Source organism: Zootoca vivipara, chromosome 10 (genome assembly GCF_963506605.1).
Source record: "Zootoca vivipara chromosome 10, rZooViv1.1, whole genome shotgun sequence".
NCBI lineage: Eukaryota > Metazoa > Chordata > Lepidosauria > Squamata > Lacertidae > Zootoca > Zootoca vivipara.
The window spans coordinates 69,868,930-69,875,659 of record NC_083285.1 but is presented as its reverse complement, the minus strand read 5'-3'; positions in this window follow the sequence as shown (position 1 = coordinate 69,875,659).

Sequence of the window (6,730 nt, the reverse complement as noted above, 5' to 3'; positions counted from 1 at the left end):
AGGAAAGTGGATATGACGTTTGATCATCTCAACTCTGCCTAGAATAAGAACCTTTGGGCACAAGAAACGTCAGAGAAGGAACTGGGGAACCGATTTCAGCCTCACCACCTGCCCAAAGGTCTCTTAGTGATGTGGAGGCATTTCCCAGCCTGGGCCCAAGGTGTTTTGCAGGCTGAGGTGAAAGGTCGCTGGATCAAAGTTGAGTTGTGCTCAACAGCCCCTGTAATATTTCCATAGCTCTATGGGTTTCTCTATTAGCATCCTTCCAAGGGACCGCTGGGGCTATTTGTGTAATTGGGCAGGCTGTGGATTGAGTCCCGACATCTGCTGCTCAGATCAGACCAAACAGAAAGGCCTTGCTGGGCTTCCAGAAGATTGCAGGCTTCCAGAAGGTCTATTGTGTCGAGGTTCCACAGCCCGGCCATGATGACCAGTCCTCCTCCAGAAGTTCCTTGGAGACACTGTAGCGCCCAGTGCTCTACTGCCCGCAGAGAGGTTCTGCCTGCTTCCTGGAGACTCTTTCCTCGGTGGTGCTGCTACCCTGCGTCTGGTCCACAGGGGATGGGTGACCTGTTCATCCCACCCCCTTCCTCGGTGGACATGGCCAGGCTCTGTCTCCTAGCAACGCAGAAGGAGAACCCACCGATGTCGACATCTTGCTGCTGAGGCCAAACGATGTGGAACCGCTACCAGGAACCGCAGCTCATAAAGGGCGCCCCAGCTGGGCTGCTTCTGGGGGTCGTGGCCTTGCTGAGGTTGTTGGGGACACATGGCTACAATCCAGCGGGTAAGTGGGGCTTGGGGTCTGTGGCTGGGGTGAGACCTTTATCTCGTAGTCCCTTTGACCAGGCCCACACCTAGAGCTCTCACTCAGCCATCCTCTTTAGGCATGTTCCCACCAAAACACAACCCAGATCCTAATGAAGCCAGCCCCACCTATTTTGGGAGCTCCCTGTGATCCATGAGAGGTGAATTGTGGCTGTGTATTATTCAGCTTAATTAGGGCAGAAGAGAAAAGCAAAATGATGGTCATCTCCTGGGCTCCTGAGACAAGTCTGGTTAAGGACGCTCAACATAAGAGAGGCTCCCGTTCCACCCATTACAGAGTCCTGATAATTTTGGCACTGTGTCTGAGGCTTTGGTGCATGCAGATGTTGAGAGTCAGGGCATCCAACCAGCTCTTCAACATATCTGGTGGAATATTATCACGTTGCCTGCTAGATTCTCTGGTTGTCATGAGCTGGAAAACCCAGGATTCAAAGGGCCCTCCTGCCTAAAAATTGGTGTTGAAGCAATAATTCATTTCGCACCGTCTCAGTCGGCACTTGGAGTGCTTAGTGTTCTGCTAAGTAGGTAGCTGTAGAAATGTCAGTATATTGGAGAAGTGAAAGCAAACCACAATCGCTATCACCCTGAGAGTTTGGAGAGATGATTAAAATGTGTTAAGGGACAACACTGAGTATCTTCAATACCTTTCGTCTGATAGAAATAGCCGTAGATTTGCCCCAAGATGAAGAACGCATCTTTTATTAAGACCAACCCAAACTCACAAAGCACCTTCAAGTGCCGCAGTTGGTCCTTCCCTACCTAGATGTTGAGGAAACAAAAAATAAATGTAAAGGGGAGGGGAAGGATGTTTCTTGCAAAGAGCATGATGGTGGGGTTCTCTGCATTGTCCCCATCCTAAGATGAGGCAGAAGGAATGAAGTTTTTACTAGACTGAGAGCTCATTCAGACTTCCGCTTGTCCCGCCACTTTCCCTGGGGAAAACTTGCTCTTTACCTCTCAATTGGACCAAACGTCAATTGGGTTTTCTGTGGATTGACCTTTGTTCCAAATCAGCGATAAAGAGGGGCATTCTCAGGGCAGCAATTTAAAGCGCAGGACTATCGGCTAGTCTAAAATTATTTCTTTTATCGAAATGCAGGCTGCTGCCTTAGAGCTCATCCACACTTGCCCCATGGTTTTTAGGCATGGGTCCATAGTTCTTCTCTTTCCCCAGGAAAACCTGTGGTTTACTGCTGAATCGGGGGGGGGGTGCTAATTGGGTTTATTGAGGATGGACATTTGCTCTGATTCAGTGGGAGACAGCAGATTTTCCCAGGGAAAGTGGCGGGACAGAAGAAAAACCTCTCGGGGGGCCTAGAAAACATGAGACAAACGGAAAAGATCTTAGGCTGAGTGAGACGGCTGGTCCATTTGTTTCAGGTGTATCTTCGTGGTTTCAAACGGGGGCCTTGCCAGCCCTACCTGGGCATGCTAGAAACCAGGGGCGTAAGAAGGGGGTCGGTGGGGGCAGACTGCCATGGGTACCCTCACTGAGAGGGGTGACATTCAACACGCTGCCCGGCCACCCACGACTCCCAAGTCTACCCCGAGCCGTCGGGGTAAGGGGGAACCGTGCCGCTTTGCCAGCGGCATTCCCCCCCTTCCCCCTTTGTTTTGACAGCTTCGTGGAGGCTTGGGAGTCACGGGCGGGCAGTGTGCCGAATGCCCGCCTTGGACAGCTCGCTCCGCCCCCGGCTGCAGGGTGCATGTGCCCCTCCGGGCACCCAAGTGGCTATCCCACACCTGGGAGGGCACCCTCTGCACCACGCCCCCCTCGGGAGCACGCCCAACCGGGGCATATGCTCCGCCGCTGCTAGAGACCCAACCTAGACCTTTCATTTGCAAAGCGTCGGCCTCACCACTGAACTGTATCTTTGAAACTTTGACCTTTAAGGTTTGCAGTGGTATTATTTTAAAATGCCACTGTAGACGCCACAGCACACATCATTCTGAAAGAGAAAACATTTGCAGAAGAGTTCCCCCAACCTCTTTTTCCACAAAAACAATTCCGGGGGGGGGGGGACGACAACCAAAATAAAAACACGTACACACACACACACACCCCTTCTCCCTTCCCAATTGCCCTTCAAGGTCAGTTCTGTAATTCTGCACCTTGACTGCCAAGTTCCACCCTTCATCCTTGCTCAGATATTGAATTGTCTTTTAAAAGTTGGCAGGCCCATGACATCATAGAGCCCCACACTCTGATACATACGTAAGTGTCCTCTCTCCCGGTGCTTCCCCCCTGGAGACACTGAAGGATACGCAGTACCCCCACCAGTTTTCCTAGAAGAAAAGCACTGGGTAACAGTGTGGCACTTACTGTAACAGCTTCATGGCAAGTACCGGCGCCTTTTCCCTAGAAGTAAAGAGCAGCACTATCCTATGAAGTTCTAGTTACAGGTAGGAAGCCGTGTTGGTCTACCGTATTTGAAACAAAATTTTAAAAAAATTCCTTCCAGTAGCACCTTAGAGACCAACTAAGTTTATCATTGGTATGAGCTTTCGTGTGCATGCTACTGGAAGGATTTTTTTTATCCTATGAGGCTCAGGCTTTCTGATACCAGAATGTCCCCCTTTGTGGGATATTCAAGCTGCCTTTGCACAAGCTGGCCACACGATGGCAGCACTGACCGCCAAAAACAGGAGATGAGACCTCAGAATCAAACTTCCTTAAATACTGAGAAGTTTCTTTTCTTCTTAAATCACCTTTATTATGTATCAATTTACATACAGCTTAGACAACACATAAAATACACACCAGTACATAGACACACCACAGACACCAACTTCCGATTCTTCTCATTGTGCTATTTCATTATTATGATTTTACTTTCCAATTTTTTTATAAGGAAAATTTTGCTATGTACTTTCTCTATATTTAAAGATCCATTCTACATCTGTCAGGAGGTTAACATTGTCACAGTAATTTTTAAGATATTCTCCAAATATTATCCAATATTTATTAACTTTCTGTATTGAATTTCCTCTTATTCTCCCGGTCATCTTTGCGACTTGTAAATATTCTATCCTTTTCACTTGCCAGTCGGTTTTTGTGGGGATGTTAGCACCTTTCCAATTCTTTGCTATTAAAATCCTAGCCGCTGTGGTTGTGTACATAAAAAGAGGTCTGAGATTTTTCTTAATTTCCTTGCATACTGAGAGGTTCCCAGGGTAATCCAGACCTGTCAAGGCCTCCCAAGTGTTTACTGGTTTGAAGATCAGACATGCAGCACACACAAAGGACAGGTGTTGTGTGTGTGTCTGTGTGTGTGTGTGTGTGTTGCAAAAGTGCATTTGCCATCACCAACAAGCCTCCCACGAAGCCTCAGAGAGCCACGCAGCTCACCCAGTGTCAGGGTTGTTGCGACTACTCTTGAGTAACGACCCTCCGCATCCTTGTCTTTCAGAAGTTTTTATTAGTGCACATTATTTACAGTGAAGTGAGCTGCTGGTTGCACGTCTTGTCAGTCCGAATCAGAATCCGGCACTGCCCCCTTCAGAATCCGGCACTGCCCCCAACATAAGAGCCTCGGGGCAGGGAATCTCCTCCCTCTTCTCCTCCTCCTCAATTCCAGTGTCGGGGGGGAGGGTCTGCGGTCTGCCTTATTCATAGAATCATAGAGTTGGAAGAGACCACAAGGGCCATCCAGTCCAACCCCCTGCCGAGCAGGAAACACCACCAAAGCATTCTTGACATATGCCTGTCAAGCCTCTGCTTAAAGACCTCCAAAGAAGGAGACTCCACCACACTCCTTGGCAGCAAATTCCACTGCCGAACAGCTCTTACTGTCAGGAAGTTCTTCCTAATGTTCAGGTGGAATCTTCTTGCTTGTAGTTTGAATCCTTTGCTCCGTGTCCGCTTCTCTGGAGCAGCAGAAAACAACCTTTCTCCCACCTCTATAGGACATCCTTTTATATATTTGAACATGGCTATCATATCACCCCTTAACCTTCTCTTCTCCAGGCTAAACATACCCAGCTCCCTAAGCCGTTCCTCATAAGGCATCGTTTCCAGGCCTTTGACCATTTTGGTTGTCCTCTTCTGGACACGTTCCAGCTTGTCAGTATCCTTCTTGAACTGGACACAGTACTCCAGGTGAGGTCTGACCAGAGCAGAATACAGCGGGACTATTACTTCCCTAGATCTATTACTATTCCTCTCCTCTCTCTCCCTCTCTTCCTGCCTGTGGAGCAGGGGCTCTTGGATGTTGCCAGAGCCTGGGCACTCCCTTTCCATCTCCTGACTTTCCTCATCCGCCCCTTTGCTTTCCTGACTGCTTGGAGATGGGCTGCTTCTGATGAGGGGGGGGGCTGTTCTCTATAAGCCCTTCCCCTTACACCCAGTATTATAAATATTTATTGCATTTTTATGTCACCCACTAGCTCAGTCCTCTGGGTGGTTTACAGCATTATTACAAAATATAAACTTCCATGAAAAGTGACGGGGGGAAACAAGCAAAAAACAATAAGCAATACATATCAGTAAGGACAACCCTCCACTGTCTGAAAACCACCACAAGAACAGCAGCATAAAACTTGTTTCAAGCCAGCATAAAACAAGTAATGAACACAAGAAGAGACTTGGGACTCATCCACACTGGACCTGGACCAAGTGGGCTGCTTTTTAGTGCTAAATTGGAGCAAGCATCAATCTGGAGAAAATCTGAATGGCTGTTTGCTCCTATTGAGCACTAAAGAGTGGTTTTCCCTGGGAGAAATGAGCAGGCCAAGAGGAAGGGTAGATGAGCCCTTTGCCAATAAAACTGAACCTAACAGTGTTCTGGAGACGTCTGCAAATGCAGCTACATGAAGGGCATGGGTCCAAGAAGTTTTTCATTTGTCCTGCCCCTATCCCAGGAAAAGACCTCTGTTTACTGCTGAACTGGTATTGACGTTAGTCTGCAGAAAACCTGACTGGTGTTTGTTCCAATTCAGAAGTTAACAGGGGGTTTTCTCAGGGAAAGCAGCAGGGCAAACAGAAACCCCCTTGGGTGTGTGACTAGAGCCCACAGGACAAACAAAAATGTGGCTGAGCCCTAAATATGGAGGCTAGGGGCTCACCAGATGTGCCTTTTGCCCCAAGGAAACACGATCTTTACCACTGAATCAGAACAAATGTCAATCAGGTTTTCTCTGGGGAAAAATTATGTGGTGAGAGACTACTCAACAGCCCAGGTCAGGCATCCCCAAACTTCGGCCCTCCAGATGTTTTGGACTACAATTCCCATCATCCCTGACCACTGGTCCTCTTAGGTAGGGATCATGGGAGTTGTAGGCCAAAACTGCAGAGGGCCGCAGTTTGGGGATGCCTGGCCCAGGTCATCGGGGTGCAAGTCCCCTGCGGGTCCACGCAGTCAGTAAAAGAAGGAAGTTCCAGTCAAGTAATTTGGAGCAAAACAGCGATCAGTAGACCAGTGTTTCTCAACCTTTTTTGGGCCACGGCACACTTGTTCCGTGAAAAAAATCACGAGGCACACCACCATTAAAAAAGTTTAAAAAATTAACTCTGTGCCGCCCTATATTATAATTATGACTGTAAGAAACACCTGCCAAATATTGCTTTCCGGCGGGTCAGCGCTGCCGAGTTCTTAAAAGATCCGGGTTTCTGATCCACCCCACCCGACCCCGCCGTCCCGTATCTTACCCTGTGCATGTTCTCGGACTTGTGAGAGGATGATTTGGTCTTCATGCCTCCGTGAATTAGCAACAAACTACCTTTTGAATGATGGAGATTGAATATTTTAAAAGTAGCTACTTGAAGTCCGCTCGATTTTCCAAAAAAAGAGACACACGTGCGGCACTATTAGCTGCTGGGGGCTGCCATCTTGGCTAAAGGATTCTGGGATGATCCTGTCACGTGAGGCATGGGGAAAATGGAAATGATGAAAGCTGATTGGTC